Raw genomic sequence first — 26,582 nt, forward strand, 5'->3', positions numbered from 1 at the left:
GAGATGTGCCCAGTGTCACCTGCCTGCTACTAAATGGCAAAGACAGTATTAGAGCTCAGTGCACGTCAACCCAAGGACCCTTCAACTACACAAAAAAAGCAAAGAGATCAGACATGAAGAAGGGTAAGTTCTGTTCCTTCCTTTGTTATCTCAAACATATTTTGTTCAAAAGATTTCTTAATTTTTGAAGAAGGTAAACAAGATGTGCCTTGAATTCATAAATACCTAAGATACCATGAATACCATAGGAAAAAGTTATGTTTTCTTATCCAGAAAATATGGTGTTTAGTGCTTCACATCACACAGCGTGTAACAGGCTATGAATACCATGGTGGATACATTCATGTGGGCTGATTGGGCTGACTGTATTGATTAGATGCATATGATCAGTTCTACCACCAGTCCCAACTAGAGATACTCCTCCCTCCAAGCCCATTCCAAGCAACCATTGAGTCTCAGGAATAACTAACCCTGCGGGTGTCAGTGGTGGGAAGGAGGTAATTCCTAGTGTATCTGGCTTTTGAAAGAATTTCAAATATCAATAATAATGCCTCAATTTCCCTAACATGTGGGTATCAATAAAAATACCCCCAGTTAGGGGTGCTGGGTGGCTCAGTCGGCTGAGCGTCCGACTTCGGCTCAGGTCACAATCTCACAGTTCACGAGTTCAAGTCCCACAGCAGGCTCTGTGCTGACAGCTCGGAGCCTGGAGCCTGCTTCAGATTCTGGGTCTCCCTCTCTCTCTGCCCCTCCCCCGCTTGCACTCTGTCTCTCGAAACTAAATAAACGTTTAAAAAAATTTTTTAAAAAAGAACTTTTTCTGGGGCGCCTGGGTGGCTCGGTCGGTTAAGCGTCCGACTTCTGCTCAGGTCACGATCTCGCGGTCCGTGAGTTCGAGCCCCGCGTCGGGCTCTGTGCTGACAGCTCGGAGCCTGGAGCCTGTTTCGGATTCTGTGTCTCCCTCGCTCTCTGCCCCCACCCCCTGCCTTGCTCCGCTATGTCTCTACCTCTCAAAACTAGACAAACATTAAAAAAAAATTTTAATACCCCCAGTTAAAAGTCTCAGATGTTTGCTAAACTGTAAATAAGAAGTACCTTTTTGTTTTTACATGACAACAGTAACACAGACATCCTCAATGATTTCTGCCCTATTAAAACACCTGCTTTGAAGAAAAGCTAAAACATTTAAGACGCGATGTAAAACAATGCTAGCTGACATATAAACCAGTAACTCTGTCTGGAGCTTAGAGAGGCATTTATATGAGGTCTGAAGCCAGGTTCAGTAGTTTTGTTTTTTTTTTTTTCCATTTCTGAAATCAAGGTTCTTAATGATATAAAACAACCGCAATATCATGCAGTCAGAATGCAACTAATTTTATTACTTTTTATATTCAATCAAAATGCCAAATGCTATTCACAACACCATTATCCCTGAACCATGAAAACATGTTTAAATTCATTATTATTATTATTACATTTAAGGATGTCCAAAATGATCTAACTCTATCTTCTCTAAAGACTCACTAAGATAAAAAAAAAATTAATTTTCCTCTCCACTCCCCAAGTCAGAAATGGATACGCTGCTCCCTGCTGTTAATGAGGTAATAGAAACCCCACTACTATAGCACTAATGCACTTACTTAATGAATTATTTTTTTTCTTGGTAATTACTGTAATAACAGTAACTCATCCCAAACTTCAGCATTTTAACACTGGCATATTATTTCCATTTCCATATTTAGTTTGCTTACCTCTTGGACAAATTTAAATGAATGAAAAGCAGCTAGATTACAGGTGGGAAGGACCCCAAAAGAAATACCATATGGAGATCCATATGCTTTGGCCCTTTATCAGCATGTGACAGAATCCTGGAATATAGCTTCAGAATAACTGACATCCTCTATGTATCAATTCTCTGTACTGGTGCTCTAGAACGTTCACATTTTAAACCTTATGCTAACATATTCTCTAACTACTGAAGGCAGTAAATCAAAATGCACAGCAGTTACTTTCCTCCTTCCAAAAAAGTAAACAGAGCAATTTCAAAACAACTCAAATTACAAAAACATTATCTCCCTATCCCCTTCATGCAGTAAAATTGTAAGATGAACCTTTCTTTCTGAAGAAAAACCTGGAAAAAAAAAAATCAAACGTCAAATTACGGCAGTGCGGCTGATGTGTGCAAAATGGAAGCATCTCTCACCTAGCAAAAGTCACATAGCAACAGCCTGATGTGTTAGGAAGCATGCTTTCGTCACATTTTTCATTATAAAATGATCAGAAACCCCCTCTCTGAGGGGTAATTTATCAGTCATGGTTCAAGCAGAGAAAGAGTATCAGTAGGAGATAAAGGTGAAGAGATTACAAGGAAGTGACTGGGGGCTGGCTAGGCAAGTCGGAGACCCACAGGGCAGGCTCTCCACGAAGGGCAGGGGCTCCCTCTCGGGCCGACTCGGACATTGTCATCCATGGACAGAATTCCTTCTTCAAAGAGGTAGGGCAGCTCTGCTTTTAAGGCCTCTTGTTGGTGGAATCGGGCCCACCCATATTACCTAGGATCCCCCACGCTTCAAAGTCAACTGGTGATGGACTTTAATCATAGCTACAAAACTCCTTCACGGCAACAGCTAGATTAGTGTTGTATTGAACTAACTAGGGACTGTAGCCTAATCAAGCTGACACCTCAAAAAGATCATCACAGGTAATCATCTGGAAGCCAGCACGAGTCCCTCACCTGCAGGGTTAAGGCACAGTGGACGTCACTCACACAGTTCTGTCGGCTAAATTTGAAAGCTTATGCTTTTTTAACCCATACAAAATGGATGCTACAATACAAAAAGCCTTAATGATGCTGCTGGCGGTAATAACAGTCAGGCCATCACTCTTAAACAAGGCCGATGTCATTAACTACTAGAAATTGCTCAGAGAGGTTTTACAGTCTCAACCATGGAGCTCAGTTAAAAAAACAAAACAAAACTTTATTGGAAATCTACACAGGTAAAATAACTGGGTAAATGACAACCATAAATGTGTCACAAAACAAGCCTAAACAGGGTGTGGTTTTGAATATAACGGGACACAGTACATTCTTCTATGAAAGGGTTGAGCTACGGGAGAGATTCTTTCTCCGGGAGTGCCTACTGCTGTCTTCTTGGTACTAGGATCACAGTGGTACACAGGGGAGACGTGGTCCCTGCCCCCAGAGAATTCATTTAATAAAAATAAATCATTTACTGCAAAACATCTCTTCCCTACCAGTGCAGGGCTGTTTAATACCTAATGAAAGTGACAAGAGTTTCATAACAGAAACCATGGCTTCAATTCAAAAACAAAAACGTCTTACAGTATACCTCACAAAAATTTTAATTTGTAAGAAAAAAAAAATCAGTTGAGAAACAAAATTCATGGGTTTCTTACCTCTTATGGTGAATGGAAAGTACTAGGCATACACATTTCAAATTTAAAGCTGTCGGGGAACAGAAATGTCAGGAGAAATGTGTATTTTAATCAACAATGTATCATATGATAGTTTCAAAATCATATCGGTAGGTGGAAAAGGTTAGACTAGTACGTAATAGAAATGCAGGATGAAAACTATGTTCCAGACTTCCACCTGCCAAAATTTCTTGTGTTGTCCTTGGTTAACAAATATATATATAAACATAAGCAGAACAATATTCTTGAACAGAACACAAAGAGACTGATAAGTAAATGTCAGCTTAGAGAATGTTCTGTAGCATCAAACAAAAGTTCTGTTCTTAGCTCTTCTTTGGTCAGCCTTTTACTTTTCCACAACATGGACAAAAAAATATAGCCAAGTGCATATCAAGTTCATGCATGCCATGAGACTGGGAAGACAATAAAAACAATTAAGATCCCAAGAGATCATGATAGTCTAGAGCTATGTACCCAAGCTAAGATGAAGAAAATTTTAAAAAATAAAAATCAAGTTCTATAGTAAAGCAGAAAAATCAGCCATGTAAGAATAGAAAAGCATCTAGAAAAGGCAAATTCATAGGGACAGAAAAGGTACCAGAGGCTGGGGGGTAAGGAAAGAGAATGACTATAAAGGGGCCTTAGGGAACTTTTGGGAATGAGGAAATCTTCTATATATCGGGTGTGGTGCTGGTTACATGACTACGTATATTTGTCAAAACTCATCAAATAGTCCACCTAAAAAGAGTGAATTCTGCTTTAATTAAATCACAATAAACTTGATCTTAAAATGGACAAACCTAGCTTTGAAACAGCACCAGTGAAGAACTCTTAAATGTCAATATGAATCAACAGAGCTAACTAGCTATGATATATCTAGAGAAGGGGTGCCTGGGTAGCTAAGTCAGTTGAGTATTCAACTCCTAATTTCGGCACAGGTCACGATCTCACAATTCATGGGACAGAGCCCTGTGTAGGGCTCTATGCCGACAGTGCAGAGCCTGTTTGGGAGTCTCTCTCTCCCTCTTTCTCTGCCCCTGCTTTGCTCCCGCTTGCCATCTCTCTCTCAAAATAAATAAACATTAAAAGAAAGACATATCTAGAGTAATATTAGATTAACAGATATACAGTTTTTAGAACAAGAGAAGTAAATCATCCAACTTTCCTCTAGACAGATCAAATCATGTCTGTAGTGAGAATCCATTTTCTAAGAGTGATTTGAACCAACCTAACCAGTCAAGAATGTCAAGCAGAATATCAAGAGCACTGGAAACCCAGAAATATAAAGTAGGAACTGAAGGTTTTCATCTGGAAAAGAAGAGGCTCAGTGGGAACGTGCTGGCCATCCTCATGTATCTCAAGGGCTGCCATGAGAGACTGAGATGACATGGCCCTCTAAGGGTAGATGGGGTCACACTATGACCACCATGATGAAGCGCAGATGTAGACTGGAAAACCAGCTGAAGAAGTAATGGCGAGAGAATCCAAGCATTAGGAGAATAGTCAGTCCAGATGGCTCTTAAAAGCCTTTAATATTGAAAATAGTTCCAGGGAGTGATGAAAAGAATCTTAACTGGGAAGCTGTAGCAAATATGGAAAGACAAGACAACTGGATGCAAAATCTAAATGTTTTTGTGACAGTAAGAATATGAAGAAATAAGAGAAAGAGAAGGTAAATCAAGTTATGACATCCAACGGGAAAGAGGAAAGAACCTACTGTGTATTAAATGGCTAGCTGATATCAAGTGCTTCTCTAGGTATTTCATACACATGTAATCCTGAGAAGAAACCACTGAAGTGTGCATTACTACAAGTCCATCTTTAGTAAAGAGGAAATTGAGGCTCAGAGAAGTTCAACAACTAGTTAAACCTCTAAAAACTGGTGGAGCTCGGATTCTTACTTGGATTTGCCTCAAAAGCCCACACCACGTCCACTGAACCCCCGTGTGATTCCCAGAGGTAGGATTTAGTTATCTGGAAAATTAACTTTTGAGCCACACTTTGTTTCTTAATGATACTAACAAATGAGGCATTACTATACTTTTTCTCCACAAAGTAAGAGTCTTGAACCTAAAGTGTTAGAGGGGTGAAATATCTCTTTTAAAAGTATTTGGCAGAGAAAATAGCTACCATGCACGCAAAAAAAAAAAAAAAAAAAAAAATTTAAGTAATCTTTTTATCCCTTGCAAATTTTCAACCACCAAGCATATACACAGATCCCCTGGCTTTTAAAAACCCAAAGTGAAACGGAATTAAAAACAAAATAATCAGAACAAAAGGTGAAGAGTTATCCTCCTACTCATTCAAGCCTTATCGCTCTATTATTTCATGTATGAGATACAAAGCTCTGAAGCATGCTGACCAGGAAAAAAGAAGGAAATCTACAAATGGAAGATAACATTTTTTTTCTGCACCCAATCAACCCAGCACATCAATATCCTGTTGCTTTAGAAACAGAACATAAAAAGGTTACTGCTTTAATTCTCTTGATTTGGTTAAACCTCAGATTTGACAAAATACCATCTAGCAAACTTATTAGCATGGTCTTGGAGAATAAGAATTGAGAAAAGGGGAAAACTGACAGTGTTGAGGTTCTGAAATTTCAGTTAAAATGCAGAAGCAAAAGGCATTAGACACTGTGAGGTGACCTAATTTAATTTGTTCTAGGAGCTGATAAAAATGGGTTCTGAAGTCATTGATCCTGACTGACAAAGAAAAGACCATTTCAAAACAAAGATATCAGAACCACATGGAGAAGTAAGGTAAATCAGTTTCCTACTGGGAAAACAAATGAATGGCGGAAGTTACTATAAAAGTCACTTTACCAGCAGGAATTGTACTAGATTTCAATTTAACTTGATCTTTAAATGATTAGAGGACTAGAAGGAAGACAGATAAAACATTAGTCCTTCACATGCTGTGATTATCAAGATTTAAAAATTTATTTTAGATCTGAAAAAAAAATCAAAGCACAAATACCTGGCAAAATTGTATCTTCAACATGTATTTTTCAGTGTATCTGAGTATAATTTTCACGTTAGGTTGCAAGCAGGGACGATGAGGAATCTTTTGTTCTCTTCAGGAAATATATGCTGAGTTCTTTACACTTTCATTTTCCCAAAGCACCATTATTTGGTGCTAAAAGCCAGGCGAAAAAAAAAAAAAATTTATATATGTATATAATAATAATCAAAATGTAGCCCCTAGCCTTTACTATTTAACTCCATTCAGAAAGGTATAATTCAAAATTTTCTAAGTAATGCTATTTCTTGGAGAAATAAGATAAACCTAATTTCATTTATAGGCTAACTAAAGACTGAGGGTCCATTTATCATTTTTAAAATGCTAGCCAGCAGATAAGATTAGTTTCTGTCACTCACAGCACTGTCAAGATGACTCAATATGATTGCAAAGTCGATTTTTATGGCCATAGTTGAACAAATAATAAATGTTCCCATGGAGGCTTCAGTTTGAAGATCTCCAAGAATTTGACTGATATAGAGGATACACGACAAGCACACTTCCACCGGTAGGTTCATTTTATAATCTCATACTACTGTTTTCTAAAGATCGAGAAGAAGCCACTAAAATTATTAAAGCTTTATAAAAGCAGTATAGAAATAAAACTCAAAGCAACTGTGATTACTGTAGCTGAAGAAAAGACAGCATAAGGGTAACCTAATAATAGTTATTAAATATATGAAAGCTTATTGTCTGAAGGATGGGTCAAGCTGCACAACGCAAGCAAAAATAGAATGAGAGAATCAGGTAAAATGAAGAAAGGAACTTGCCCACAGTATAACCATTAGATACTGAAAGTATAAAAATTCTCCTCTGAAACTCAACACTAGGGAATATCAACTGAACAAGAGCTTGGGTGGAGTCAACAGAATTAATTACATTATATCTGGATTCTCAAGGTAATCTACTGAAACTCTCAAGAAATAATGAAATGAATACAAAGAGTCGATTAAATACAAACATGAAAATATGTCTTAGGGAAAAAATCTTAGGTTGTAGAGATTATATCGGGATACTGAATTTACATGCAAAGGGAGTTTTGGAAGAGCTATAAAAAACCTGATTGCCTTCTTAAATTATTACCAAAGAGGACTAAATACCAAACACCAAACTGCAAAGCCAATCAAGAGTTCAGGGACAAAAGCTAAGGAGTTCAAGTTTCCCAAAACACTCAGCCTGTTGCATTTGCGGACTAATGAAAATGAGCAAAAAAGAATTTTGACAACTGTGGTCATCTGACAGTTCTCAAATGACATGTTTCCAGTCTAAATATGCTTATTATTAATACTTTTAATCTCTAAGTTTTAATTCTGAATCCATCAACAGGTTTGAAAAGAACAATTCAAGTGGTCCTTAATGAAAAGAAAAATAAAACTGGTACTGATAATCAAATATAAAGTTAATGCCACTCACTGAATCAGTGTGAAACTATTTCAGATCATTTTATGAACACCTTTAAATAGGCACTGTCTGGGCATCTGGGGGGATCAGTCGGTTGAGCGTCTGGTATTCACAGTTTGTGAGTTCAAGCCCCACGACAGGCTCGCTGCTGTCAATGCAGAGCCTGCTTAGGATCCTCTGCCCCCCCCCCCTTCCCCTAGTCATGCTCTTGCTCTCAAAAATAAAACATTTAAAAAATAATAATAATAAATGGGCATTGTCTGACAGTCATCAAGAACACAAGATATAACAAGTGTTAGCAGGGACGTGGCAATGAGAGAACACGTGTGCACCATTGGTAACAATGTAGACTGGTGTAGACACTATGGAGAACAGTATTTTAGAACAGTAGTTCTAAAAATAGAACTATCATGTGATCCAACAATTCCACCTCTGGGTATATATCCAAAGGAAATGAAAACAGGATATCAAAGAGATACCCGCATTCCCATGTTTATTATAATATTATTCACGAGAACTGAAATACGGAAACAACCTGTACGTCCACCATTGGGTGAATGGATAATGATGGGTATATATACACGATGAAATATTATTCAGCCAGGAGAGGGAAGGACATTCTGCCATTTATGACAACACGAATGCACACTGAGGGCTCGAGGCTAAGTGAGATACGTCAGACAGACAAAAAGCAAATACTGTACAATACCATTTATATGTAGAATCTAAAAAAGCTGAACTTGTAAAAACATTGAGTAGAATGGTGGTTACCAAGGGCTGGGGTGATGGGAAAACTGGAGGATGTTGTTCAAGGATATAAACTTATTAGCAACTAGTAGATAAGTAAGCTCTAGAGACCAAATGCACAGCATAGTGATGATAGTCAACAATATATCATACTATAAACTTCGAAGGTGCTAAGATCTTAATTGTTCTCACCACAAAAAAGAAATTAAAATTATGTGATGGGACAGAGGTATTAACTAACACCACGACGGTACTCACATGGCAATATACAAATTTATCAAATCAACATGTGGTACATTTTAAATTTAATGTTATATGTCAACTACATCACAACATAAAGAGAAAAAAATGGGCACTCTCTAAGTGATATATTATTTCAAAATAATTTTTAAAATAAATTTATAGGGGCGCCGGGGTGGCCCTGTCGGTTGGGTATCCAACTTCGGCTCAGGTCATGATCTCACAGTTTGTGGGTTCGAGCCCCACGTTGGGCTCTGTGTTGACAGCTTGGAGCCTGGAGCCTGCTTCGCATTCTGTCTCCCTCTCTCTCTGTTCCTCCCCATCTCGCACTCTGTCTTTCTCTCTCAAAAATACATAAAGATTAAAAACATTAAAACAAAATAAGTTTATAAAATGGAGTTACACTGTATACTAAACAAAGAATCAAGAATCAAAAATGCAGAACCACCAGAAGAGAGAACCGAGCCTCTATCTTATTACTGGGAAGGTAACCCCACACACGATGCAAATATCGTGCTGTGACAAAAATTCTTTCCCCTTGTCAAATTACTCCCTAGCTTTTTTTTAACTTTATCATACTGCTAAAATATCTACCAAGTAAAGACCACAGGAAGTAAGTCCACAGATAAGACTTTTCTTTATTTAAAAAAAAAAATTTTTTTTAATGTTTCTTTATTTTTGAGAGAGATGAAGACAGAATGTGAGTGGGGAAGGGGCAGGGAGAGAGGGAGACACAGAATCCGAAGCAGGCTCCAGGCTCCGAGCTGTCAGCACAGAGCCCGACGTGGGGCTTGAACCCATGAACCGTGAGATCATGACCTGAGCCAAAGTCGGACGCTCAACCGACTGAGCCACCCAGGTGCCCCAAGATTTTTCTTTAAAAAACAAATATTCCTGGGTTGATGATTCACACCTAAAAGGAACTATTTATGGGGTACCATACATTGTTATTCCCAAGTGTTTATGGCCCATGTCTTTCAAATGTATCAGGGGGAAGCCAACCAGTAGTGCTAAATAAAGAATGGAGCAGGTAAGAGTGATGGACATTCAGACACAGAAAACTGACCAGATGCCATTTGGCACAGAATTTCGGAGATGGCATACCGAACTTGTGCTTCCCGGGTACTGTTCAAATTCTCCAATTGTTTGAAAAAGTGGGGGGAATCCTTTCCAATAAGAAAAAAAAAAAGTAAATAAAGACTATAATTAGCTTACTTAAGCCTAATGATTTCATACAGACATAAAAATTCAGAAGATGGGCCACGAGTTTCCGTATTGCTACCTACTATAATGTGAAATCTTCCATGTTCCTAATTGTATTAAAAATACAATTGTTGGGGCGCCTGGGTGGCGCAGTCGGTTAAGCGTCCGACTTCAGCCAGGTCACGATCTCGCGGTCCATGAGTTCGAGCCCCGCGTCAGGCTCTGGGCTGATGGCTCGGAGCCTGGAGCCTGTTTCCGATTCTGTGTCTCCCTCTCTCTCTGCCCCTCCCCCGTTCATGCTCTGTCTCTCTCTGTCGCAAAAATAAATAAAAAACGTTGAAAAAAAAAATTAAAAAAAAAAAAAAAATACAATTGTTAGTACTGTCAGAAAAAGAAAAATAACTAGCAAGAAGTGCTTTGATTCATTATGTAAAAATACCTCACACGTCAAGGGATTTCAAATTTGAAAACAAAATATGCTTTTTAAAAAGTTTTTTGATGAGAAGTAAATAGAGACTAAATCAACATATTTCTCAGCAAGAAAGCCTTTCTCTGCTTTCTAGAAGGAAGCTATTAGTTGTGCAAGTGAAACTGGCAAAGTCTATCAGGTCAATACATTGTTCCATAACATACAAATTGGTAACTGCTGGCAGAAATCTTTCAGAATAAAAGACCCCAAGCTTTTGAACAGGGAAGAACCAGCCGTTTACCAGGAAAACGCACACACACATACATATATACGATGAGCTATGCGTCAGCAAATGAAAGCCACAAATTTTATGTTTGCAAATCTGAAAGTAAATAAAGGGGCAAGTGAGCAATTTAGCAATTGGTAATAAAAATGAAGCCACGCATGGAAAACTTATTAATGTTCTTTTAATAGTTTTCTGAGGTAATCAGAACTATGATGGGGTAACCAGTTGCTGTTACACTGGTTTGTAATGTTTTCTTCTCCTAGGTACCAGGCAGCATATATTCCTAAGAAATTCCCATCGGCGGCTCACTGACAAATGGGATAGAAACAGTATTCTACGGCTAGAGTTTGAAGAAAAAAAGAAATCCAATGGCAACATTCAGATGGTATGTGGTTTACCAGAGATTACATAATGACAAAAAGTAGCCATCAGGAATAAAATTGCAGCTCCCATCAGCAATTGCATTAGTGAGGCAGGTGGTACATAAATGATAACAAGTAAGGGCAATCGGTATAACAAAAAATGCCTCATGTTTATCTAATGCCTTCCCTCTAAAGTACTCAAAACTACCAACAGGCAATAGCTAACTGCTCCTCCCGGGTTTTGGAGGTTGCTGGCGGTGATTTTTTTTCACCTATCTGAATTACAGAATGTTTACCAAAGCATCATAAAGCAAGAAGGGATTCTGAGAGAGAGTACCTACAGTGAATCCATTACCTCCAGAGCAGATGTGCCCCTACAGCATGCTTCCTTCGACTTTTCTGGGAGAAAGTCTACAATTCTCAGATCTAGGGATTCATAAGCAATGGGCTTCTTCCCAAAGGACAATTAAAAATTGAGGTTATATCCATGACAGGATCTGGGGAACGCTTTTATGCTTACAAACCATATTATAATTTTCTTTCCCACATTTGAAAACTGCGAAGTCACACACAAAAAAGGAAAAAGTCCAAATTACTGAGTCACAACCTACACAGATATTACGGTTAGCTCTTAGAGAGAACCTATGCCTGAGACAAATGGCTTTTCTTGTTCTTGATTAACGAGGTACTAAAACAGCCTGTCTTCACTGACATCAGCAAGGAGTACAAGGCAACTGAGATCCAGAACTCTGTGAAGTCAGTCTTGCCAAAGAAAGCTAGTTCCTGAGTTCATCAGGTGAGTTCCTTTTACAGTTCACACGTTGGCAGTCGTGCAAAATGGAAAAATACGGCTCAAGAGGTAAAGCTAAAGACAAATTAGATACAGGAGAGACGGCTATTTGCACCAGATAGCAGCTTGCAACAGTAAGGAAAAAATTCTCTTAGCTAATCAAAGCATCACGGTAGTTGAAGTAGCACAGAAGGAAGAATGACACTATCCCCATTTCTGGGCAGAGCTGGGATACTCTGCCAGCACCCTCTGTCTGACCCTTTGTAATTGTAAGGTGATAAAGTGTGTTCAGGTGTGAATCTAAGACTGTTCTTTCTAGACATAACAGAGCAAAGCAGAGTTTTAAGCATACCACAGGTACGAAGTACAAGGGTAAAAGATAAAGACAATTAAAATGTGCCACATAAAGAACAGTAAAAAAACAACAACAACAAAACCAAAAACATACACACGCAGCAATTTCACTGAGACACGTATGCCAATGTAACCCACATAAAGAGGTTTTAAGCTCCTTGAGAGCATGGACACAATTTTAAAAAACGTATTATAAATTCAATCCCAGAAGACAAAGAAAAAGGACTACAGGTAAAAGATTTTAAAGAGGGAAGAGGAGATCTTTGTTAAGCTATAGATGAAGATTTAACAGCAAATCAAGGAAAACAACCCTATTCCAGCTCAACATTCTGCTAGAAATGATGGTTCTCCCTTCAAGGATGGTCCATCCATTCTGGAAAAGCAGGAACAGGGAGTTCTGAGAATTCAGTCTGCACTAAGCAAAAAAATGCCCTTACTTTCCAGCTCATATACCATAGTGCAAAAGGAAGTGATTTTGGATTCAAAAGATCTGGGCTTGAGGCTTAGGTCTGCCGCTTACTCATTATAGGACCTGGGACAAGTTACCCAACCTCTGAAACCAGTTGCCTCATTTATTAAAATAAAAACACTCTTATAGCCTCACATATCTGTCAATCATAATACACAATGTGAAAAAAGCAAAGGTTCTTGTAGTTGTTGCTACTGAAAAGAGGAAATATTTATAAAAGAAAACAAAATGAACCAAAAGTATGGGCTATTACAATTGATACATAAAACTGTTTACAATTTCATCTTCAATACAATTCATAATTACACTTGACTACCTATACATCTTAAATACGGACTCTATTTCCACAAATGCTTTGATAAAAATAAACCGAAGAGTGCTACCATTATTCTGGTGGAAGACAATCTTAAAATTCACACGTTGGACTACTTTCAGAGGAATGTGGAGAAAAATCCAACATGGCACTCTGCTAGGGGGCAGTCGATGGTCATGGTAGCTGATACAGGCAGGAACAAAGAATCCGACTGGTAAAGACACTTTCCTCTTGTATAGGCGATATTCTGTTTCCACAGGTAGTGTAGACTTAAGTGATAAAGTAGTATGAGAAGTAAATAGGCAGCAACAAAGTAGCCTTAGGAATGGAGCACACACGCTAAAATGAAATATTAAGAAAAGGGAGCCTAGTTCCTCAATGACGTCATGAACCAAAGCCACTGACCAGGACCTGACTGCCAGACTTTGATGTGGAAAAAGAATACAATTCCATTTTGTTGATGCCACTGGTGAGTCTCTGCTGTTCATAACTACACCTGCCCCTACGGCCAAGTTAAAGACGTCTGGCAGCCAAGTGCCTCAACCTGGCAGGGAGAGTTTTAACATGAATAGACAGGAGGGAAGAGACAAGCCTGGATAAAAATAGGCAACAGGAGAGACAAAAGGTGTGACAGGGAAAAGTTCTATGATGCAGACTATACCCAGGACTATTTTTGCTGAAATGAGGAATCTGGCTAGAAACAATATCGAGGACCCTATTTGTCTAACACTGATGACCGGAGCATGGTCAAAGTACTCTTGAAAGTGGATAAGTGTGATCTCTCAAGAATCATTAAAACTTCGGGGGGGTGAACAGAATGAGAAAGACGGAGATAGTGGGAGGGAGGGGGGAGGGGGGCAAACACACAAAGTAGGACTGCATATAAAGGGAAACCACAATTTATTGAACATTTACTCTAAAAGGGGAACATAGGAGCCATTTCTTTTTGGTTGCCCTATTTAATCCTCACAAAAACCCAACTAATCCCTGTTATTACAGATCACGGTAATGTGGCTGGGAAAAGGCTCAAAGAGTAACTCAAAAAGCCAGTAAGTCGAGGAGCAAGAATCCTAATTCAGGCCTTTGTCTCAAAAGCTCACCCTCTTCCCATTACATGATGATGATGATGCATCCTCAAAGTTCTATATCTCAACAAAACTCACCAGACTCAGAATAGAAGCAAAGTAAAACACCCAGTCTGGCCTAAAAGACCAGAGAAATAAATGTGACAGCACTCTGTTAATCTGAGCCATCAGAAAAGAAAGAGATGATGTGATAGTAACAGACATCCTGGAAGAAAAGAAGTATGTTCATCCAGTTTGTAACAGCAACACAATATATGCTGGAAATACTTGAACATGCACTTACTTACTAGTCTTAGAAGAAAGGAAATGACAATGGGTTTAAAAGACACAATTCCAGGACTAGAGTCTATAAAAGAAAATAAAAATCTGTAAGGTAAAATTTTTAAGAAGATAAAAGAATACTACCTTAAAAACATGCACTACACTGGTTTCCATAAAATAGTACCAGAGTACTGATCTCCAGGCTGTCCTCATTAGTTTGAATGCAAATCCTACAATCCTTCCTGAGAGTGTTGGTGCAAACTTTGGTTTCATCCTTGCTGTCTCCAATGTTTCCAACGTTTGTGCTATCCTGAGTGAAGTTAGGATTCACAATGGCTCTGGTCATTCAGATATGACTGTAAGCATCAAGGTATGGGGAATTTTTAAAAACCTGAAACCCTCATCATCGTAATCGGGCATCGTGTTAACAAGTCACAGAAACAAGGCAGCTGCGGTGCGGTTTAACGACAAAATCACCACACCTGGAGTCAGAAAGACCTGTCTGCGAGGCCCAGCTTTTATGTGTGGGTAGTGTGACTTTGTCACTTACCCGCTCAGAACTTCATCAGTAAAGTCAGACTGCCACTTACCTCCCAAAATAAAAATGCCATGTCAAAAGTCAGGTACACAAAGACATTAGGTTTTACAGTACATACTCAATATACAGCGTTTGAGTTTAACTGATGCACAAAAAAGGTTGTTTCTGAAAAATAAAATATACTTGTATCATGTGCTCAAGCAGAGATATTACATAATGTGACCTCATCCAACGAAGGACTCCCGTGCCTCTCAAGCACAAGAATCCAAATGTGTGTTTACACACCTGCACAAGGACCGCTGAGAAATAAGCGACTACTTAGGGTAATGTCAGCTCCGAACATAAAATCAACCCCATCTGCCCCATAGTTTTTCCAGTTTATGTCCCCAAAGATAGTATGTTGTCAATCAAACAGTTCTTCAGCTGGATATGAATGACTCAATGTGACCAAAAGTGAATACGCTGTGTGTGTTTGCTGACTTGAAATCACAAGAAAAGCCATCTTCAAAGTCCATTCTTTCCTTCATTTGAGTCGGCCTGATTGGCTTTGAACACTGATATAGCATTCCTTCTGTGTGTGTATGTGTATGCGAGCGTATATACACATTAATGCAATTCAATAGTACTAGGTTAAACTGCAGAGAAAACATTTCTCAGCCCTTGATTAAGGCCTGCATTAAACCATCAGACCCCATCACAAGCCTTGCTGATGAGTAGCTATTTGGACACACACAGAGCTGTGATTTCCATCCACTTTCCTAATCAGCAAGTTCAGATTTGCTGCTAATGTGACATTGATGAACAGGAATGATGCTAATGTGACAGTGATGAACAGAAATGACAGCTCAGGGTTGATTAAAATTAGCTAAGGTTCTTCAACCCAGGACCAAAATGGAAGGGCTTTGAAAACAGCTACAGCCAAGGACGCATCTCTGAAACAGAAAGGAAACACCAAAAACACATGTTTACTGATTATACATAAATTTGAGCAAATACACACTGCAATGAGACATCATTTAAAATGGAGGCAGTCATTATTCAAATCCTACACTAAATCAAAAAATGGCAATAAACATCGATACACAGAAGCCAAGTGCCGAGCAAAACAAAATGTCAAAAGGTAGAGGATATGGTTTGATTATGAAAACACCGGGCATACTGGAAACACAAAGCAAGTGGTTATCAGAGCTGAAATAAAAGTCTCTCATCTACAGTAATGTAGGAAGAGTGTTCTCATATGCCATGTGAACTTCTTGCATTGGTCTCTGTGAGAGACTTGGAGTTGGAGATCTTATCCACAGCCTTCGGGACAATCACCTCATCTTCCTCACCTCCCCCTTCCTCTCCATCTACTCCCAAGCCATCATGGCCAAATTGATATGTCAGTACATGGTGAAACAGAAAAGTCACTGAACTGGGTTTGTAAGAGTCGAAACGTACTCCTGGAAAAACTAAAGAAGTTGGTAACATATGTCTCTTTTCCAATAGAGTGCCCTTAATCCATCCACCAATGTTTCCAGCAGCATAATCCAGTTTCAAAAACCCCAAAACCAGAAACTGAACAAAAACAGAAATCTACACAGAAATGGCATGGTCAGCTGTGGCACTACCATAGCTTTCCATGGCAAAAAGCTGACCATAAATAACCCACCCTGTACAGGCTTACTCCCAGAGCTAGAGTAAAACAGAATACAGATGTGCTTGGTTTGTTGTTGTTGTTTTATTTAACTTTTTAAAATTTATTGTTGAGAGACAGAGAGAGACAAAGACAGAGCATGAGCAGGGGAGGGGCAGAGAGGGAGGGAGACACAGAATCCAAAGCAGGCTCCAGGCTCCGATCTGTCAGCACAAAGCGCGATGTGGGGCTTGAACCCATGAATTGTGAGATCATGACCTGAACCGAAGTCGGACGCTTAACCCACTGAGCCACCCAGATGCCCCGGTTTGTTTGTTTTAAGTTAAAGTCCACTCATACACGCTGCCACTGTTAATTTCTAAATAAAGTGACCAAATTCTCAGGTTGACAGTATTGAATAATTAATTCCCAAAGGCAGATTTACTTAAAACGTACCCTGTACCAATGAGTCTTTCTAAAAGGGTTGGCATCGATAAGCTACAGTATCCAGCCACATGTCCTCATTCTAGCACAGAAGGTCAAGAAGTGTTCCAGTATAAATATTTATATATATGAAGTAGTATAAGAAATAAGTGTATTATATGCCAAAAATATCGGTCTCATTTCTAGCAAATTCTGATTCAAGTACTATATAATGTTAATATTGCTATCAATCAAAATATTCTACTGGTAAACCCTGAACAGAAATGGTTAAGTGGCCCTCTAAGAATCCAAAAACCTATAGATAGACCAGACCCACTTTACATGCATTTCTGAAGAGGTAACAAAGGAGATCAAAGAATAAGATACACTGCTCAGAGTTTCTGTAATCAGATATTGAAAGTCAATCAACACAGGCAAATCTTCAATTACTGTATTCCCAGTGGCAATCACTGACAGGGCTGTTTCTGGGTCATACTCCATCCATGTAATTTTCACCCTTAAATCTCAGAGAATAGACAATTTTCAAAGAGAATCTCTTGTTGTGAACTCTAACCGTAACCTTACTTACTCCCTTTTCAGTAAACAATCTTTTCTCGTGCATAATTATCTAAATTATCCTTTATTAGAATTCTTTCTCAAAAGTAAATTTTCTGAAATTATCTGAATTACCTTATTGCTTCTAAATAAGTCAATTACAGGAACCTCCCAACAAATTTATATGGGAGTAAATAATTCATTTTGTGAGTGTGCTAAGATTTAAAATCTAACATGGTTTCCAAACTTAACAGATGTGGCCAATTTATGACTTGGCTACACCGAAGTCTTATTCACTTCTCAAAGAAAAGGGTATCAGGGCGCCTGGGTGGCTCAGTCGGTTAAGCATCCGACTTCAGCTCATGTCATGATGTCACAGTTTGTGGGTTCGAGCCCTGCATCGGGCTCTGTGCTGACAGCTCAGAGCCTGGAGTCTGCTTCGGATTCTGTGTCTCCTTCTCTCTCTGCCTATCCCCAACTTGTGCTCTGTCTCTCAAAAAATAAATAAATGTAAAAAAAAAATTTTTTTTGAAAAAAAAAAAAAAAAAGAAAAGGGTACCAAAGCAGGCTTTCTCCCAGGTCAATGGTTTCTTTTAGCATTGCTCTGTTTTGTGGCATTAACTTACCACCATAGCACCATGTATGAAAAGCACTCAGGCAAATAAATTACCTAAGACCCTCGGTCAATGTGGTTACTCTGCCCCTCTCTGTTTACACAGTGGGAGAATACAACAGATATTCATTTCCCAAGAGGTTTTTCACTTATGCAACTTATCCTAAATCTTCTCACTCTAAGCTCATCCTTTCTTGTATTTTTCTAAAATACTTAATTTTGATCAGCCATATGCTAATGAATACGGTTAGTAAGTCAAGTGCAAGCTAATGGAGAGAGAAAAAGTTCGGAGAATTTTGGGAAGGAACTGGGCTCCCCAAAATTATAAGCAGTAAATACTGGGTACCTGTAGGCCCCCTAGGCCTCTGCTTCCCAAAACTGATTTCTAAAAGCCATCCAATAGATGGTTAATAAAAAACTACCATGTTATTATGAGGACAGGTTCACTGAAAAGCAGCAGTACAACTGAATTCGCAACCCCAAGATGGATTTATGTTCCTAAGGACTACTGTATTTTTCACATGAAAAGAACTTTTCTCATGCCCCCTCTTTTTTTATGGAGCTTGAAAGATCTGCTCCCAAGCCTTCCCTGGGTCCCCAAGAAGTGATAGTGCCACAGGCCCTGACGCCAGCCAAGTCTTCCTTGGTTTTGTCACCATGTTCCTTTGTCTCCCCTCCAGTTTTCACCTACTTGTCAACATTTTACAAAGAAACATAAATTCAGCTAATGAATCTGTAGTTAGCAGCCAAGTAGACCATACTCTCAAATGCTAAACATGAAATAGTTCATCATATTAAAGAAAACGAATTTAAAAAAGGATGGACACTCTCCAACATAGATGGTTAGATGCCATAGAACACTGAAGGCAAACTCTGTGGTTCAGGACTCAACCTAGTAAAGACCACATACAGTCAACAAAATAAAGACACCTTCTTACACAAAGGAAGTATCAGGTATATTTTAAAAGATATGAATAATAATAGGTACTATACTATTAATTTTAATTGAAATTATTTCCTCGCTAGAAATGTAACTTTGTTCCTTTCCTACAGTTTTGCTGTGCTCAAGAAAATATGTATATTAACAGGTATGTGTTTGTATATGTCTACCCAAACGTGTCTACTACTCCATTCACTTTCAATGATCACTAAGTCCTGCCCCCCCTGAATCTTGCCATGATGGTTCATGTCTAATAGGACTTAAACCAGGGAAAAAAGGTTAGGGTAAGCCCCTCCACCATGCTCAAGGTATTTGCATAAGCAATCAATATGCCAAACCACCTGACATTGTCTATTCCTTCCTCACAGATGCCTTGAAATGGAAAGTGAATTGACTCATACCCTTCACCGCCTTTTACCTTGGGTGAAGACGCATACATGCAAAACCTCTAGCCTTTCTCTGTCCCTGCTTTTAACTTTAACTTTTTTTTATTATCAAAACCCCTAGCTCCTTCCATTTATACCCAAATAGAGTGACTTAGAAATCCTATGACCAACTTTCTTGGATTAATCAAAAGTATACAGAGTAAACTGACCTGCACTTTAACTTCTCTTTAGGAAATCTGTTATTTGAGGAGGGGCAAATGTACCTCCACTTAAAGAATATTTTTATTTAGCGGATGGAAAAAGAAAATGCCAGGTGCTCAAATCATCTGCCTCTTTTCTAGGCTATGGCATCACACCACTTCCATGTTTTAACTGCCACTTCGTGGCAGCGTAGCACATATGGAGAGTGTGAGCCCTGGAATCTGATGGTAGCTCTCGCCCCACGGTATACCTGCAGGCTATGTGACCTTGGGCACATTACTCAATGGTTCTGGATGCCATTTTCCATATATATTCCTACACTTCCTAGAGGATTAAATGATGCATGCATGTGGTTGGCACGTTTTACTCTCCCAATAAATGTTCGTGCAGACGTTGCAATGTTTCTCACTCCAATTACAAAGGAGGCTCCAGGCTGCTATTCCTGATTGTCCCTGCTTATTTCATTTGCAAAGACTGAATAATTCTCCAAATTGAAAAATGATGACCTAGATATGCATCTGAATCTCCAGATAAAAGGGGTATTTTAAACATGATTTCTCTAATTGTCTTTTTGTTCTGAATAATCATCCCTCATAAGCAATGATGCCACATGAAAAATGAACATGGACATATACCTCATCAAAAGGTAACATAATAGGTATCAGAATCAGAAAGACACAGGTTTGAATCCCTGCTCCACGAATCATTAATGAGTTATTTGATCTTCCTAATGCTTAGTGCCCCATGCACCATCTATAAAATGGGATAACACTTATATCATCAAATGAAGTAATATGAGCAAAGAACCTGGCACACAATAAAGACTCAAATGTAAGCTCCTTCCCAGATAAGCATAATGAATTTAAATTAAACCCCTTCCCCAGCAAAGTTGCTTTTTATCCCCAAGGGAGCAGGGATGTCCGGATGGTAGGGATTTATTTGTGGAAATCTGTTCTTAATATTGTTCTAGTTACATAAACAAGTGATATGCACTAATTACACTGGGGTTTTATTTTTTGAAATAAAAGGCACACCATACACCATAAACATAATAAGCGAAATAAGAAGGAGAAGAGGCTAACAAGGGAACAGCTGGTATAAACTGTGCACATCATTCAAAGAGGCAATGGGGCCAACAGAATTTTTCAATAAAAGCAAAGAGAACACTAGGTGGTAACGAAATGGATACTTTAGATCTTGGGAAGCAAAACATATTCACTCCTCTTTGGGATGCCAGGGGAGGCTTGGATAACATCTCCCGTCTTAATGAGCTATCTTCTATTCCCAGCTGTTCAGAACAATGACAGAGTTCACTGCGGCAGAGGATCCACATACAAAAACTCCACAGTCCCTACAGCCAGAGGTGCAGGGCAAATGCTAAATCATACATCTGTTGGTGTTTGGATGTATAAATGAATAGGGATTAAAAAAAAAAAAAAAAAAAACACCTTGCACATCCGGGATCTTTCTTGTCCAATAACTGTCAAACCTATGTATATTTTCTAATCCCTTTTCCTTTTGTTCAGTCAAATGTGTTGGCTCAGAGCAGTTTTTATAAAAAACAATCCCCTATATTTTTTAGACTAGTTTTAGGTTTACAGAAAATTGAATAGTGCAGACAGTACCCATACACCCTCTCAATCTGAGCACATTTAAGGGTCCCAGCTCATTTAAAATATTAAATGGTCATGTAGAATTTGAACAAACCACTAATTTAAATGACCAGAGAAGAGAATTTTGAAACACTCCTCATTTATGTTTGCATAAATCAAATGATGGTAACAACAATCTAAGAACAATATCAGCCCCCCCACACACACACACACAATGTGTAGCTGATAGTTATCCAAGGCATAACTAAAGCCAAACTCAAAATCAAAATAACTGTTAAAACATTTAAGTATATTTGTAACAATCAGAATTTTCACAGCCACTTAACAATATTAACATTTACTTAAGCTACATATTTGCTAAGACTATAAGAAAACATTTCATAATGGATCAACCTCCAATCTAAAGAACTCTGAATGTTCCTGAGATCAAGGCACAGGGCCTCGTGTTCATCAGACAGCCTCTTTGAACTATGGAACCACTCCCTTGTGTGTTAATAAGATGAGACAGTCTGCTGGGCCTACTGGGTCATACTGGGTCATGCAGACACATGAAGCAAGCCATCAGGTAAGTCATCACTACCAGCAGGAGATAACTAGGTGGATAAGATAGCAGAGAGGTTCTCGAAGTGTGGTACCTAACTTGTTAGAGATGCAAATTCTTGGGTCCTTCTCCTGACCTAATAACGAATCAGAAGTCGAGGGGGAGTGGATGGTACCTAGCAGTCTGTGTTTTAACAAGCCCTCCAGATGATTCTGAGGCAAATAAAGTTCAAAGAGTGACTAGTATATTCGAGGATGTCTGACCATGAAAAATAAGTGAAGATGAGCAGTAAACATGTCCCCTAACCCCCCCTTTTTTGTTGTTAAAAATAGAAAGAATTTTGATTATTTTTAGAACAATGTTGCATTTCATTTGGGAATTTTGAGGACTATTTCCTAGGGCTTCCTCCAGTGGTTTACTGGATAGAATACTTTCAACTGCTGCCATTTTTCTTAAATGGGTGCAATTCACACTTTTCATTGCCCTCACAAAATGAACTGAAACGTTTTGTTTCATTCATATACAATTTTTTCCTTCTATATAATTGGAAAGTAATTCTAACCAGGTTTTTTTTTCCTTTAGTTTTACAGTGACTTTCCAGCTTTCCCAAACTACACTCCACCACACTGCCTACATCGCATTCCTTTGACTACAGCTCAGGGTATAACACAACAGACATATCATAGGAATACCTTAAGTTCAGAAATCAGGCAAAGGTCTCTGTTTGTATGTTCAAGCCCTTAACCAACATAAAAGGCCCAACTATTGCATGACTTAAATATAAATACAAAAATATATATATATAATATACATTTTTAATATATAAAATCATATTTATGTATATATATGTATATACATATATAAAATATATATTATATATGTGTGTGTATATATAGATATATATGTGTGTGTGTGTATATATATATATATATATATATATATATATAATCAACTACAGCTTGATGCAAGAGAAATCCAACTAATGGGAGTAGTATTATGGTTAGTGTCCCCACAACAGTGCTCCCTTTTCTACTGTCCTCTAAATCGATTTCCCATTAAGTCTCTAGCAAAATTAGTTATATTCATACTGCTAATCCTCTCTGATGTGCGCAGAGAAGTGAAATGCTTTGCAAAAAGAAGTGAATCAATTTGTAAAACTAGATAGTCATGATGTATTTTTGTTTGCTACAGGAAGCTCTATCCTGGTAAATTTCTAAGAAATGGAATAGAAGATCAATGGGAAAACTTATAGAATCTTAGATCATGTATTAAAAAAAAAATTCTCCTCAAATCAATTTGATCTTTCTTCTTAGACCAGTGAATAACTGGTTGACTTCAAATTACTGATCCTATATCACAAATTCCTAACCGGACATCAACTTGGATAGGGGAGGAGTGGTCAACATTTATAAATGGGATTAACTTATTTCAGCAAATTGGAAAGAAAAAGGTCGGGTATTTCTGTCAAACTGATTTATGCTTTGGTCTACACCATCCCAAGGAAATAAGAATTTCTCAACAGCTTGGGGAACAATATTGTATTGGTCTCTCAAGTGAAGAAAGAGCCAATTACTGGGGAAAGGAAAATAATGCACCAAACATACGTCTCTTCTGGCAGAAGAGGCCAAAGACGGTGAAGCCTTAGCAGTATTGCAGGACTCATCTGCTAATCTTTAAGGAAGTCTGTCCTTCAGGAACAAAAGGCAAGTAACTGTCTCACTCTCTCATTCCTCAGCTCCGGGAAAATACTGATAGGAAAGCAGGAATCCCTTTAGGAAAGGGCCTCTTAATCTGTGATCCATGGATAGAATTCAAGGAGTACATGACCTTGAATGGGGAAAAAAAAAACCCTTATCTTTATTTTACTAACTGCTAACTGAAATTGGGCATTCCCTTCCGTTTTGGTCACAGGCAACAACTACAACAGTATTAACATACCTGCAACTTTGTCACCAATAGAAATCAACAATATTTTCATATCCTTACAGTTGTTCCATGTATCTCAAAATTACGCTCACAACGGCTTCCAAAATATCAAACTTTTTTTGTCATCAAACTTGCCACTAGATCTTGTTATTTATTATAACTGCATTTTGACACAGTCGGTCCCTTTTGTATTCCTGTGCATTTTTAATCCATTTAACAGTACTGTGACAAGTCAAAAGTGATCATGATTCAAAACTGTTAAGAACCCTACTTTAGAAAGAAGAAAGTAGTATGGGGAAAAGGAAATACTCCCAAACAGTCCCAGAAACTCATCATAAACCCTACCACAAAGAATTTTCTAAGAAAAACATATACCCATTGTTCTCTTCCGAAATCCACAAACATGTCAGGAAGAAACACCAGCTCACTATTCTCACCTGGAAACTACAACAAAACCTTTGAAAGTTTCAGATGGATTATTTGGTCTGAATAGGAATAATTTCTAGCAATCCATATGACCTTGGAAATACTACCCAAACAGCAGTGGCTATTCTGGGAAAAGGAAAAGGCCACTCGGAGATAACTCGGCAAACATATCGTCAGGAGCCACATTTTCCACAGTCCAAAATACCACCCAAGGTACCGCTGAAAGGACACTATAAGGCACTCCAAGAACCAAAGGCCTTACGGTATGAAAGTAGTAACTAGCAAATAACCTGTGGTGGGTATTTCAAGTGGCTAAATGTTACACTTACAAGATGGAATAGGTCAAAAGCTCTCTATATAGAAAAGATTTCAAATGCCCTGACAACAGAACAGCTTTGCGAAATTCCACACAGGAGATGAAAACAATCACAAACTAACATCTTCGTAATTATCAGCTATGTCTTGATAGGCCAATCTCTGTACATAGTGGCTATTCCTGAAATAACGGTTTATACGTCTGATAACCTTCAATGTGCTAAGAGTGAGTACATTACTGAAAGGACTCTTCTAGTAAGATTTGAGTTGTCTGGGACCATGCTTTGAAAAAAACATGTCAGTAAACTATGATATCAACATTACAGGGATCTACCCAAACTAATTCATAGGAAACTCTTAACCATAAATATATACAAATCCTTACAGAAATTAATATGCAGCGTCTGCTTTAACAGAGATATGCACTAGCTACCTCATCATCTGACTTCTATGCTGTGACATTCCAAACTTCAAACTTTTCTTTCTGGCATGATCTTTTATTCTAAGCTCTCCCCAAAGTGGGGGTAGTCTCAAGCAATCAGTACATAAGAAGCTGTGGCATATTACAGTTGTTAGCTGGAATTGTACCCAGGGGTAAATAACAATTATCACTATGATGCAACTCTAAATGGATTTCTTCATGACATCAGCAAAAACGAACACCAAGTGGAGAGTCAAACACTAGTGGCGAAACATTACTTGATTTGGTGCAGAAGGGAAATGTTGCAGAGGCCCATTACACAGGATGGTTTCTGAAAAGAGTTCAAAACACACAAGTTGGCCACGGCTTTCAGACAGGCTTCAATTTCCTTATCATCCCTACAATGAAACAACTTAAAGTCATGTGTATGCAAGGATCTCACAAAGGGATATTTCTGAGACAGAGCCCGTGCATTTAAAATTCTCTGCAGCTGAAAAGAAACACTTTTTTCTTCTCTGAACAAAGAAATTTCTATTTTCTACACAACTATGCTATAAGCCATCCCAATTCCTTAAAAATCTGAACACACAATTATAATCCAGTTGAAAACAAAGACAGTGCCACTGTAATTGTGCCCAATGAGCCCAAAATATTAAACTTTTATTTTCAAGTATGGCTTTCATCACTCCCTTCTCTAATGTGGTATATATGATAATATATTATTTGTTATTCAGAAGAGGAAGAGTTCCATACAAAATGAATGACTTCAGTTGCCTTATAAATAAAACATGGATAAATGTCTTGGCAAAATAAATTAAAGGAGCATTTGTATTTGATCACTTCATCATATTACTGTCTTTATCTACAAGCAGAAGAAGCTGTTGTTGCCTATTTCCTGAAATTCATTATGTGTAAAGTCCATAATGGAGAAAAATCGCTACTAAGTTATGGCTGAAACTCAAACAAATCACACATATTATGTACCTTGGAGAGATTCAAAAACACATTAACGGCACAAAGCTCAGGAAAGATAATGGCGGCCCACACCTGTAGTTTGGGGGTTTGTGTGTTTGTTTTGGAAGGGCTTTTGCTAGCTTGACAATTTTTTAAAAAATTAACACATTACTGAAGGTTCGTATTAAACTCATTTGGCACTTCTTAAAATTTACTAAAATGGCTGAAAAGGGCAAATATTAGTCTTCATTAATACCTTTGCTGATTCCGATTTAACGACTAGAAGTAATAAGATAAACTACTTATGTCCATTTTTTTAAAAAGCTGAATCCATACATTATCATATTGTTTTAGTTGCAAATACATATGAAACGGAACTGGAATAAATCATAAATAATAAATAGTATATATTACTCTGGAGGTATAATTCTAGGTTATCTTTCATTCAACACCCCCATTATTGTTTAAAATGCATTAGGAGCAGTAAAAATTTCAAAAACTATGGAAATAAGGAACACTCATTGTTTAAAAGAAAGCATTTTTAAACAGAAATGGCTAAAACTATTTTCAGTGAGAAAATCATTGGAGGGAAAAAAAATCAACTTTTTTCTCACAGGCTATGGCAGGGTGATTTACAAACCTAACATCTTAATTACAGCCATCATTTAAGATTAGGTAAAATGAAAATCATCCAATTTCTAAGGATTTCAAGTTTTCAACTAGTGTTTCCCATAGCATA

General features: G+C 38.1%; 1 protein-coding gene across 4 annotated transcripts in view; it reads right to left on the reverse strand.

Annotated features, from left to right (window-relative positions):
- EXOC4 (exocyst complex component 4) overlaps positions 1-26,582 on the reverse strand; it is a 761,449-nt gene that overhangs the window by 489,285 nt on the left and 245,582 nt on the right. The window lies entirely within an intron of this gene.

The sequence above is a fragment of the Neofelis nebulosa genome, chromosome 4 (genome assembly GCF_028018385.1).
Source record: "Neofelis nebulosa isolate mNeoNeb1 chromosome 4, mNeoNeb1.pri, whole genome shotgun sequence".
Classification (NCBI taxonomy): domain Eukaryota; kingdom Metazoa; phylum Chordata; class Mammalia; order Carnivora; family Felidae; genus Neofelis; species Neofelis nebulosa.